The sequence below is a fragment of the Mandrillus leucophaeus genome, unplaced genomic scaffold (genome assembly GCF_000951045.1).
Source record: "Mandrillus leucophaeus isolate KB7577 unplaced genomic scaffold, Mleu.le_1.0 Scaffold150, whole genome shotgun sequence".
NCBI classification, from domain to species: domain Eukaryota; kingdom Metazoa; phylum Chordata; class Mammalia; order Primates; family Cercopithecidae; genus Mandrillus; species Mandrillus leucophaeus.
In genome coordinates this window covers 348,620-361,757 of record NW_012101477.1, presented here as the reverse complement: position 1 = coordinate 361,757, position 13,138 = coordinate 348,620, and the positions used below count along the sequence as shown (strand labels likewise).

The following is a 13,138-nucleotide window of genomic DNA, read 5'->3' as shown; positions in this document are numbered from 1 at the left end:
AAATACAGCCTTAGGTCTACTTCCTAAATCTTCATCTCACCTCTCACCACTTGTCTTAGTCCATTTGGGCTGCTATAACAAAAATACCATAGACTGGATGGCTTACAAACAACAGAAATGTATTTCTCACAGTTCTTGAGACCAGGAAGTCCAAGATGAAGGTGCTGGCATATTCAGTGTCTGGTGAGGGCCTATCTCCTCATAGACAGACAACTTCCCACTGTCCTCACATGGCGGAAGGGACCAGGGAGTGTCTGGGGTCTCTCTTATCAGGCCACCAGTCCCATTCATGAGAGTTCCACCCCATGACCCAATTACCCTCCAAAGGCCTCACCTCCTAAGACAATCACATTAGGGATTAAAATTTCAACACATGAATTTTAGGGGATACATTCAGTCCACTGTACCACACATCCAGATTTCCAAGCATACTTATTTTTTTCCTAGTTTCCTTTATTCATATCTCTCTTCTTTTTCTCTTTTCCCATATGAAAAGTTAATGGTCTCAGAAGCACTTACATCTTTCTTGGTGGAGGGATTTTTAGAAATTGTGGTAAAATATACATAACATAAAATTTACCATCTTAATCATTTTTAGGCAGAGAGTTCAGTAGCATTAAGTATTAACACAGTCACATTGTTGTGCAACCATCATCACCATCTGCCTCCAGAATTCTTCACCTTACAAAACTGAAACCCTACACCCATTAAACAGTAACTCCCATTTCCTGCCCACCCCTGACTTCTGACAACTACTATTCTGCTTTCTGTCTCTGTAGATTTGGCTACTCTAGATATTTTATATAAGTGGACACATATAGTATTTGCCTTTTTATAACTGATCAATTTAACTTAGCATAATATCCTCAAGGTTCATCCATATTATAGTGTATGTCAGGATTTACTTCCTTTTAAAGGCTGAATAATACCCCCCTGTATGCATACACCACATTTTATCCATCCATCTATCAATGAACACTTGGGTTTCTTCTACCTTTTGCCTATTGTAAATAATGTTGCTATGAACATGGACATACAATCTCTTTGAGTCCCTACTATCAACTCTTCTGGGTATCTACCCAGAAGTGGAATTGCTGAATCACATGGTGATTCTATTTTTAATTTCTTGAGGAACTGCCATACTGTTTTCCATAACAGCTGTACCATTTTACATTCCCACCAACAGTGCCCTGAGTTCCCAAGAGTTCTCCACATCCATGCCAATACTTGTTATTTTGGTTTTTGTTTTTTCTTTTTCCTTTTCTTCAGAGCTGCCATCCTAATGGGTGTGAGGCTGTATCTCACTGTGGTTTTCATTTGTATTGCCTAATTATACTAACATTGAGCATTTTTAGTGTGCTTATTGTTCATTTGTGTATCTTCTTTGAATAAATGTCTATTCAAGTCCCCTGACCATTTTAATCAGGCTGTCTGGGGTTTTTTGTTGCTCTTGTTGGGTTGTAGAAATTATCTGTATGTTCTAGATATTACCCCTTTATTAGATATATGGTTTGCAAGTGTCGTGAAGCTTTTCTCCTGTTTTCTTCTAAGCATTTTCTAGTTTTAGATCTTTTGTTTAGGTCTTTGATTCATTTTGAGTTAACTTTTATATGTGGTGTAAGGTAAGGATCCAATTCCATTATTTTCCATGTAGATACCCAGTTTTCTCAGCACCAGTTGTTGAAAAGACTGTCCTATTCCCATTGAAAGGTCTTGGCATCCTTGTAAAAACTCATTTGACCTTATGTGTGAGGGTTTGTTTCTGGTCTCTCCATTCTACTCCATTGGTCTATATGCCTTCATTAATAATTTTTAATATTGAATACATGTTGAAATAATATTTTGGATACACTAGGTTAAATATATTCTTAAATTCGTTTTGCCTTTTTTTTTTTTTTTACTGTTTCAGTGTGGCTCATCAGACACTTATCATCACATATTGACTCTCATTATATTTCTTTTGGACAGCACTGCCTAGATGCTTCAGACTGGAGCCACCGGGCAGTGTGGAGAGCAACAGCTAACATCATAGGATTAGATGATCATCTGAAAGCTCCTCTCCTCTTGTGTTTATCATTATAGTACTTAGGGAGCAGGATATCACTGTGACTGAGAATTGAGGCTTCTGAGTTAGGCAAGTCTAGGTTTCAAGACCTGCCCTGTCCAACACAGCAGCCACTAGCCATACGTACTCATGTGTGCACTGAGTATCTGAAATGTGGCTACTGTGAATTGAGATGTACTATAAATGTAAAATACAGACCAGTTTTCAAAGACTCAGTACCAAAAAAAGTAAACTATCTAGTTAATAACTTTTATATCAATTACATGTTAAAATATTAGTATTTCTGATAAATTGGGTTAAATAAAATATATTATTAAAATTAATTTGACTTGTGTTTCTTAGTAGGCTATTTTTAAATCAGGTTCACAACAGCAAAACTGACCACAAGGCATAGATATTTCCCATATACCCACTGCCCCACACATGCATAGCCTACTCCATTATTGACATCCCCCACCAAAATGGTACATTTGTTACAACTGATCAGTCTACACTGACACATCATTATCACCCAAAGTCCACAGTTTACATTAGGGTTCACTCTTGGTGTACATTCTATGGGTTTGGACAAATTTATAATGATATGTATCTACAATTAGTTATACTATCATACAAAATAGTTCTACTGCTCTAAAAATCTTCTGTGCTCTGCCTGTTCATCCCTCCCTCCTCCCTAACCCCTGGCAACCACTGATCCTTTTAGTGTCTCTATAGTTTTGCCTTTTCCAGAATGTCATATAGTTGGAATCATACAGGTATGTAGCCTTTTTGGATTGGCTTCTTTCACTTAGTAATATGCATTTAATCTCCCCCCATTGCTTTTTTATTGCTTTGATAGCTTATTTTTTGACTTGTTAATTTTGATTTTTTTTTTTAAATGTGGCTCCTAGAACATTTTAAATGACACATGCAGCTCACCTTATGTTTCTGTTGAACATTTCTCGGCTTGGCATGAGCAGTTTTTCTCAGCATTGCATCTTTCTGTCTTTCCAGTCACTCAAGTCCAAGCCCAGCATACTTGGTTTACTGCAACCTAAACACACCAGCCTCCTTGCCTTCACACATACTAGAGTCCCTTCATTAGAGTTTTCTTTAACCCCCTCCCTCACCTGAAGACGAATTCATGCTCAGACCCAATTCAAATATTATATCCTCAGTGAAGCTTTTCTAAACTTCCGATGTACCTAAATCATTTTTTATAGCACTTTCTACCTTTAATTTTTTTGTATGTGGTTGACTTTCTCTCCAGATTGTGAACTCCTTGAATTAGGCCCCATGTTTTGTTTATCTTTGGGTCCTCAATCCCTAGTACAGAGCCTGACACATGGTAGGCAATTGGAGATAAGTTAATAAATGAATAACACACAGGAAAATTAATATATCCTCTAATAAGAGATAACATACTCACTTACAATCAAATAGCTTAGAAAAGAACCTCAAACGCCATAAATGAGGCTGTAAAATTCTATCAGCCAATAGCTAAAATTATTCACAAGCTAAAATTTGTATTTTCAGTCAAAGCAACACATTAATCAATAATATTTATAAAGTAATCACAATGAAAAGATGGTAAAGCAGCTCCTGATGGTTAATGATAGTGATTGGCCTGGAGATGTGGAAACTAGCTATGGAAACTAGATGGTTAAAACAACCACATTCTGTATCCATTAAATGCTGACAGCCCAGACCCCACCAAAATAGAGGCAGTGAAACAGCCTTTGAAGTAGTTTTCAAAGGAAGCCACCAAGATGATTAAAGGGTTGGAAAATGAGATTTATGGGTAATGGCCACAGAAATGAAGACAATTTTGCCTAGGCAAGAGAAGAGGCCGAAGGGTGACTTAATAACCATCTTCAATCATTGTTATTACACAGAGGATGATAACCAGATGGTCTCCATTTTCACCAAAGAAAGAATATTGAAAATGGACTTAAGCTGCAGCATTAAAAAAAAAAAAAAAAAAAAAAAAAAAAAAAAGGTCTAGTTTTAAACAAAGAACTCAATGGTTAAGAACTAATATACAGCAAAGCAGACCTGGGTAGTGTGGTATAGCCGTGTCTGAACTCATCTGTTATGCTGGGAAAACAGCAAGTGGGTAGGGTGTGTTCAGGTCTTCAACAGTCCTTTGTTGAGGGCAAATTCTCAACTGGCTAGTCCTCAAATGAATCACGCAGCATACAACCACAGCAGTGGAAAAGAAAGAGATATGAAAATTGAAACACAGCACCCTCTGGTGTACATAGCTGTCTTTTAATCTACGAAAATTCTTGATATGTATCAGTATTTTTCAAAATGTAAGGTCCAAACTATGACAGAGTCAGGAGAAACTTACGCAAGGCTGGTCTTAGGGTTCGTTTAATCACTACATTCATCTTTATCAAGCACCTGTGATAGATTTCTCCCTGTTACCAGGAAGTACCAGGAAGGCTGTTACACAAACAACCTCAACTTCTGCCTATAGCAAACATGGATACTTCCCAATCACCTTTTGAATGCTGAATTCAGACTTTGATACAACTAGTTGGCACACGACCACGCCATGCTGAGACATGATAACATCTGCCAGATAATGTGAATTTTTGTCCTGTGTTCAGGAGTATATTACATATAAAAGTTAAGAAACACCTAAATGGGGGTGTTCCCTTAGACATTCTCCCTGCTATGTTGTGGTGTATACACCTCTCTTTACTGATCTCTGTCTCCCAAATCCCAGCAGGCCACTTTTTACGTCCCCCTAGGCTTTATCCTGCAAAATCTTCCTCATATCCTTTTCAGTACAAAGGACATTCAATGAGCTCAAAAAGTCTGAGACTCAATCAAGAATCTTTTGCAGCCCTCTTGATATCTTTAGCCATCTTGGTGCCAGATGGGAACTTCATTCACATGACACACATAATTCCTTCATGTGACTCACCATTGCTAAGCAACTGGTATGTCCTAGGTGAATAAAACATAGGCCCTGTGTCTGAGATTCACAGTGCAGTGGGGGAACACAGATATATACGGGTGTAAATAGACGAGTTGAAGCATGAGTTGAAGCTCAAGGCTCTATATGCTAAGAAAAGAGGAAAAAGGCAATGGAGACACCAGACAAGAACTATCAGGACATCAGGGCAGAACTTATAAATGAGGCAGGACTTATGCTAAAAACAAGTCTTAAAGGATGAAAAGAAGTTGTCCAGGCAGAGGAGACAGGAGTATGTATCATCCTAGGCACAAAGGTCCCAAGGCATATCACCTTTGGGAGGATGGAGCCATGTGGCACACTGGCTTCTGGTCCCAAAGTTCTCCTTGAAGAGACATGAAAATCCCACCTGAAGAACTGACCCTTGCAGATCATACATAGCATAGACCTAAATGGCAACAAACAAGCAAACAAAAAACCTAACACAGGCTAGGCACTGGTCTGATGGAAGCGAGACAGGCTGGAGTAGCAAAGGGTCTGAATAAGAAGCTCAGGAGAAATTCCTCTGATACCCTTCTTAGTACCCCCTCCCCAGCAGCATCTAACACCCTCATTCAGGCCCAACTCCCTTGCTGCACTGGCGGCACTGCATTGTAATTGTAGGTACAAGATTCCTCCCCCACAAGACTGTGGGCTGAGGCAAGAGTTCTACCTTTTTATTACTATGCATCTGACACCCAGCACATATGAAGCACAAGCAAAATCTGATGACTAAGCTAAGTAATTACTTCATATGTGTGATAGGGTTTGAAAGGGCAGGACCCTGGACCTATGATCCCAAATACCTTTCTCTATCTAGTTCACCAGGTTTTGTTCCTCCTCAGAAGCCATCTATCCTTACCTTGGTTCATGTTTTCCTATCTCTCCATTTTGTACACATAAACCAACTTCTACCCTCAAATCAGGGAAAAGGAACAGATATTCCTGTCCTCAAGTTAAGAGTGACCTACGTTAAAGTGAAAAACAACCAAGCCAAAGAGGTAACAGGGAACTGGCTTCTCGAGCACTCAGAAGAATTTGAGATTACTGCCCTGGGAGGGAAAAAGAGAAACCCAACCCGATTACAGTGTAAAAATAGGTCACTGCTTGAATACAGCCCTTTGGTTACTGGCTGCAAGCCCCTTTTTGCTTTTGACTCCAGTGTCACAAGAAAGCGGCAGCATAGTCTTAGAATAAGGGCTCCACAGCCAGCTGGCTGCTCAGCGTGGCCTTCCCGCTGGCATTCTAGAAGGAGCATGCACGGCTAGGCACCTACTGGGGAGCTCAGTGAGCCTTTGTCACTGCTGACATGAAATACCAGAGTTGGTAAGTTTCTTTGGTTTTGTTTTGAACAAACTGGGAGATAGTTCAAGGTTGTCCTTGTAAGTCTCTCTCACTTGCATTCAGCTATACATTGTTTAGTAGGAAATAAATGAGTACAGTTCAGCTAGTTCACTTATCCCCATGCCGAACCAGCAGGCAGACTCTTTTCCATGAGAGACAGTTATAATTTTGAATTATTGTAATGCTGTACTTGCAGCAAACTTGGTGTGTGTGCGTGCATGTGCACACATGACTGAGAGTGGGCGGTAGTGCCAAAATGTTGGTTCTATGGCAAAAAAACAAAATAAAAAAACTGCTGTGTATAGCTAAAAAAATGGCCAAGAAAAAGGCAGAAGAGAATATGTTTTTATTAACAAACAGCATATTTTATAATGGCGGTGATCAATATTTACTAAACACAAGGTTCTAGAGGGCTCTTCTGGTAGGATAATTCTAAGAAAGAGGTTCCAGAATGTCAACTTATGTATTCCCTTATAAAACATAGCCCTGGCTGGCCGGGCACGGTGGCTCAAGCCTGTAATCCCAGCACTTTGGGAGGCCAAGACGGGCGGATCATGAGGTCAGGAGATCAAGACCATCCTAGCTAACACGGTGAAACCCCGTCTCTACTAAAAACATATAAAAAACTAGCCGGGCGAGGTGGCAGGCGCCTGTAGTCCCAGCTACTCAGGAGGCTGAGGCAGGAGAATGGCGTGAACCCGGGAGGCGGAGCTTGCAGTGAGCTGAGATCCGGCCACCGCACTCCAGCCTGGGCGACAGAGCGAGACTCCGTCTCAAAAAAAAAAAAAAAAAAAAAAAAAACCTTGCCCTGGCTTACACAATATCTGGTGTACATGTCTCTTCTCTCCAATGAACTATAAGATCTTTGAGATAAGGGTTCAGTACTGTACCACTCAGCTACACTAATGGCAATGTGCTCACAGTGAGCACTTGTTAAATACATCAATTACAGGAGTTCACTTGCAGTTTCTTGCTTACTACAAAAAACAGGGGTCAATCATTATAGGCATTCCCATCCAACACCCAATTTGTTGCATGCGGAATGAACTTCAGTTTGGGTCCCTTGCTATTAAAGCACTCAATACCCATTATTTTTTTGCATTTATGTAGAGCTCATCGATGCAGGCCCTGAAAAGTTAAATGAACCTTAACATAGCCATCCAAATAAAATTAATTAGAATTTATGTCTCAACTATTTCTAACAGAGTTTGAGTAACAAGACTCAACAGAAGGAAAACAGGGTAATAACAGACTCAGAGAAAGAGAGAAAAAAAGGAAGGGAGCAGGGAGTGATGGCAGGAGAAGAGAAGAAGGAAAGGAAAGGAAGGAGAGACCGAGGGTGGAAACATCTATCTAAGCAAGGGCTTCTTCCTCATGTCAAAAATTTCTGCAAAAAAAAATCTTTTTGGACAAATTCATATGATGCTTCTAACATCTGCTCATTGTGAAAAATACAGGATAAAAACCTACAAATTCAGTACTTTTATCAAAATTTACATTTCATCAAAACAGCAAGATAAATTTGAAAAATATTAATACATATATAGGCAAGACATTTCCTTACTTTGCATAAATATGCTCACATAAACAATCCATTCCTTGACAAAATAGAGCCCTTCCAGCCCTCTGCTCCCCAACCTCCAAGGCAGGGTCTTGATCCACGGGTTAGAATCACTAAAATACAAGGAAATGTATCTGTCAAGCACCATTTGGATTCTAAGATGCAAGTAAGAAACCTAATTTGAAAGGGCTGACACGATAAAGGTGATATGCCGGCACATGCAAATGGAAAGTTCAGCGGCTTCAGGTTGAGTTTGAGTCAGTTGCTCTATGATGAAAACAAGGGCCTATTTTCTTTCTTTCTACTTCGTTAACCACATCCTAGGGGTAGCTTTCCTCATGACAGCAAGATAACTCCAGCAGCCCCAGGCTTCATGTCCCAAACATCCAGAAGGACACAGAGAGAGGGCTGTCTTGGAGAGGTCTATCAGAAGACTGAAGAGCCTTCTTTCGAAAGTCCTCAGCAAGCATGCTGATGGCCTGCACAGGTCACATGCCCAGCCATGAACAAACCCTCTTGGCGTGACTGCCACTGGGTTAATCACTGTTCAACAGGTGTGGGGTTTACCTGACTGGGCTTAAACAATCAAGATCTATCCCTGGAGCTGAGGGTGGGACCAATCCCTCTCCTACCAGAAGACAAAAACAAACATTCCCTGTTTCCTATGGAAGGGACTGGGGAGGGAGGGAGAAGAGACATTGTGAGAAGGGGAACAATTACAATGTCCTCCACCCTTCACCTGGCACTGAATTTGACCCTGTGATTCCCAGTATCAAGAGCAAATATGGAAATGTATTTTAAGGGACCCTATTCTTATCATTTAACAAAGACAAATGTTTATTCTTATACAGAGATAAATTCTTTTGAAGGGAAACTCAAGAAGAATGTCTTAGAACCGTGTTTAAGAGAAAATGGGTAAAGCAGGAGGCTTAGTTTGGAAAGATGCAGTCACACACACTCAATAGGCCTTTTTTTTTTTCTTTTTTTTTTTCTTGAGACGGAGTCTCGCTCTGTTGCCCAGGCTGGAGTGCAGTGGCACAATCTCGGCTCACTGCAACCTCTGCCTCCCAGGTTCAAGCGATTCTCCTGCCTCAGCCTTCCAAGTAGCTGGGACTACATGTGCGTGCCACCATGCCAGTCTAATTTTTTATTTAGTAGAGATGGGGGGGGTCTGCCATGTTGGCCAGGCTGGTCAATAGGCCATTCCTACATGGATCCTCCAGAAGACAGGGCATGGGAAAGTAAATCATAATCAAGTGAAGTTATTTTGGCAGAGGGCTGAGATGATATAGCTCAGATGCTTTCCCTTCAAATCATCGAACTTACTGCAAAGATCAGTAACTCACATATATCTTAGAACCCCTTTTTAAATGTTTGGTTTTGTAGGTACATGGTAGGTGTATATATTTATGGGTTACATGAAATATTTTGATACAGGCATGTGGGCATGTGATACATAATCACATCAGGGTAAATGAGGGATTCATCACCTCAAGTATTTATCCTTTTAATTATACTGTTATTTGTAAACATACAATTAAATTATTTTTTTACAATAGTTACCCTGTTGTGCTGGCAAATACTAGGTTTTATTCATTCTATTTTTTTGTACCCACGAACCATCCCTATTTTCCCCCCATTGCTCACCCTACTACCTTTCCCAGCCTCTGGTAACCATCCTTCTATCCTTCTACTCTCTATCTCCATGAGTTCAATTCTTTTAATGTTTAGCTCCAACAAATAACTGAGAATATGCTACATTTGTCTTTCTGCTCCTGGCTTATTTCACTTAACATAATGATCTCCAGTTCTATTCATGTTGTTGCAAATGATAGGATCTCATTTTTATGGTTGAATAGTACTTCATTGTGTATATGTACCACATTTTTCTTTATCCATTCATCTGTTGATGGGCACATAGGTTGCTTCCAAATCTTGGCTATTGTCAATAGTGCTGCAATAAACATGAGAGTGCAGATATCTCTTGGATATACTGATTTCCTTTTTGTGGGGTATACAGCCAGCAGTGGGATTGCTGGATCATATGATAGCTCTATTTTTAGTTTTTAGAGGAACCTCCAAACTGTTCTTCGCAGTGGGAAATTCCATTCCCACCAACAGTGTACAAGGGGTCCCTTTTCTCCATATCCTCACCAGCATTTGTTATTTATTGCCTGCCTTTTGGATAAAGGTCATTTTAACTGGGGTGAGGTGATATCTCATTGTAGTTTTGATTTGCATTTTTGATAAACGATGCTGAGCACTTTTTCCTATGCCTGTTTGCCATTTGTATGTCTTCTTCTGAGAAATGTCTATTCAAATCCCTTGCCCATTTTTAATGGGATTATTAGATTTTTTTCCTGTCGAGTTGTTTGAGTTCTTTATACATTGATTATTAGTCCTTTGTCAGAAAGGTAGTTTGTAAATATTTTCTCCCATGTTGTGTGGGTTGTCCCTTCACTTTAATTGTCCCCCTTGCTGTGCAGAAGTTTTTTTTAACTTGAAGCGATTCCATTTGTTCATTTTTGCTTTGGTTGCCTGTGCTTGTCCAGGTATTACCCATGAAATCTTTGCCCACTTCTGTTTCACAGGTCTATGCGTCTGTTTTTATGCCAATATCATGCTGTTTTGGTTACTATAACTCTGTATAATTTGAAGTTAGGTAATGTGATTCTTCCATTTTTGTTCTTTTTGCTATGGATAGCTTTGGTTATTCTGGGTTGTCTGTGGTTCCAATATAAATTTTTGAATTGCTTTCTCTATTTCTGTGAAGAATCATTCATATTTTGATAGGGATTGCATTGACTGTACATTGTTTTGGGTAGTATGAACATTTTAATAATATTTATTCTTCCAATCCATGAATTAGACCCCTTATGTATCATATTTATAAAAATAAGCTCAAACACTTTAAAATCATGACCTCTAGAGTGTTTTAAATTATCAGATGATCCTCTAAGAGAGAGAGAGTGTGTGTGTGTGTGTGTGTGTGTGTGTGTGTGTGTGTACCTGTCATTTCAAATTTTAAAATATTTGAGTGTTACTAGATGCTCAGCTCTAAGAGACCGGGTACAAGGAGGAAGAGTTCAAAACCATAGTGTCTCTGCCCTCAAAAAATGTAACGACTACTACTTCCACCAACTGGATAAAATTATAGGATGTCAGGCACTGTGCTTTATATTTATTTTCTCATTTAATTTGATCCTCATAATAACCCTATGAGCTAAGTATCAACTTGATTTTCCATATTGGGAAACCAAGGCTTGAATGACCAAGTCACTTGACTCAGTCACACAAGCAACAGACAACAGCTAGGATTCAAAGCCAGGTATTCCCAATTCCAAAGCCTAGATCCTTAACCACAGTCAGTACATCTGGCTGACAAGAAAACACAAACATCCATTAAGAGTGAGGAGTAGAAAGAGTATATTTACAGTGAAGAGCTAAGTCCTGAGATGTGGAGTAAAGTGGCTTAGGAGAAATCAAAGAGTGCAAATAGGGTGAGGAGCCACCTACACAGCTGTTAGCTTTGTGAACCCTGTCATCACTGATGCCTAACTGATCATATACAATCTGTCTGCTGGCCTCTGACCCATGACCTACTAGTGTACTACGTCTTTAGCAACTGACAGAATGGAAAACCAATGACATTTTGACAGGCCTTAAGGCCTTTCAAAGTTATCTCCAAGGATGGAATCAGCTCTTTCCCTGATGTGGACAGACTTCCATTCTGTTCTAGAGATAAGGCCATATATGGAGGAAGTTTGAAATCCTCTGACCAAATACTAGATAGTACTTCCATTGTTTAATAATTAAATGATTTTTATAACTCTATCCCTAAGAGCATATGGCAATTGTCTTTGCCCACAGGATCAACTGTCACTAACCTTTTAGCTTGGTGGAAAAAGCTAAATGTCTTATAATGTCTGAACAAAACATAATACCACTTCCTCTGTGCTTGTCTCCATGTACCAGAAAGTCATGGGTCTAAGTGGATGTGGTATCCCTCTCAGGCCTCAGCAGTCCCTTTACAAAGCAGCAGACTTCTGGGTACCCAGGTCAGGGCAGACCTCCCAACCTTCAGGGTATGATTCTAGGGTCCCAGTGTTCCAAGAGAGGGAGAAATATTTCCTCTATAAAATAATGGGGGTCAGAAGTGTATGCGATTTCCCTTTGCTTCCATGAAATTAGGACAAAGGACCAACACTTTCTACTAATTCCACAGTGAATAGGATGTGCTACCAGCCCAACATCAGTAGGGTTTCTCTTCATACTCATGAAGCGTAATGGTGAGGTGGCTGCCTGGAATTAAGATTGCTGCTGTCAAGGTAGTAAGAAACAGTTTCAATTTTTCCCCATGAGCCAATTATTATCAGGGTCACGTCTGGAACCTGGGCTTCATTTTCTCGATTCAATCCATATTTGAATGACCACTATGGACCAGGTTCTATGCTAACATCTCACAGACTCAAACAATCTTAGGAAATGGATATTATTTCTGCCTTACCTATGTGGAAGCTAAATAAAGCTCAGGAAAGTTATATCTTTTATCACAGAGCCGGACAATTATAGTTGGATACCAGACTGAATCTCCTGACACTATGTTCTGGGCTGACTCCACTATGTGCCACTGACTCCCCTAGTGCCGAGGTTTGGGGCCTTATAATATTATTATATGATAACAACAATATATGGGATTTCAATGGTCATCCTCATAATCAAGCTCTTACTTTACTCTCAAAGGAGAAAGAACATATCATGTTGAAGGGGGCTATTAGAAGGCAAATGTGGTAAATGCTACAATGAATGGACACAAGCAGTTTAGAAACCCTATAGTGAGGATCAACTCTGACTGGAGTGAGAGTGAAGGAAAACTTAAGAGATGAGAAGCCATCTACTGGGGAGGTGATGCTTTTGAGGTTAACAAAAGCTCTTAAACACGGAGATGGAAGCAGGCAAACACAAAGGGATTCGTGGACCACCCCTTACATCAGGGTTTCTCAATCTTTTTATTGACATTTAGAACTAGATAATTCTATGTGCTGGGGGGCTGTCCTGTAAATTGCAGGATATTTAGTAACATCCCTGACCTTTACCCACTAGATGCCAGTAGAACACACTGTCCCCAGGTCATGACAACCAAAAAGTCTCCAGACACTGCCAAATATCCCCTGGGGCACACAGTCATCCCTAGTTGAAAACCAGTGCCTTTGATGAAGATGTG

At 40.0% G+C, this 13,138-nt stretch overlaps 1 protein-coding gene across 1 annotated transcript in view; it reads right to left on the bottom strand.

Annotated features, from left to right (window-relative positions):
* ZHX3 (zinc fingers and homeoboxes 3) overlaps positions 1 to 8,588 on the bottom strand; it is a 46,829-nt gene extending 38,241 nt beyond the window's left edge. The window contains exons 1-2 of the mRNA XM_011974960.1: positions 8,482 to 8,588; positions 7,918 to 8,027 (exon numbers count right to left, since the gene is read on the bottom strand). The gene's annotated coding sequence lies outside the window, so the exon portion shown is untranslated. The remainder of the gene's footprint in view (positions 1 to 7,917; positions 8,028 to 8,481) is intronic.
* Between the last annotated feature and the right edge of the window lie 4,550 nt (positions 8,589 to 13,138).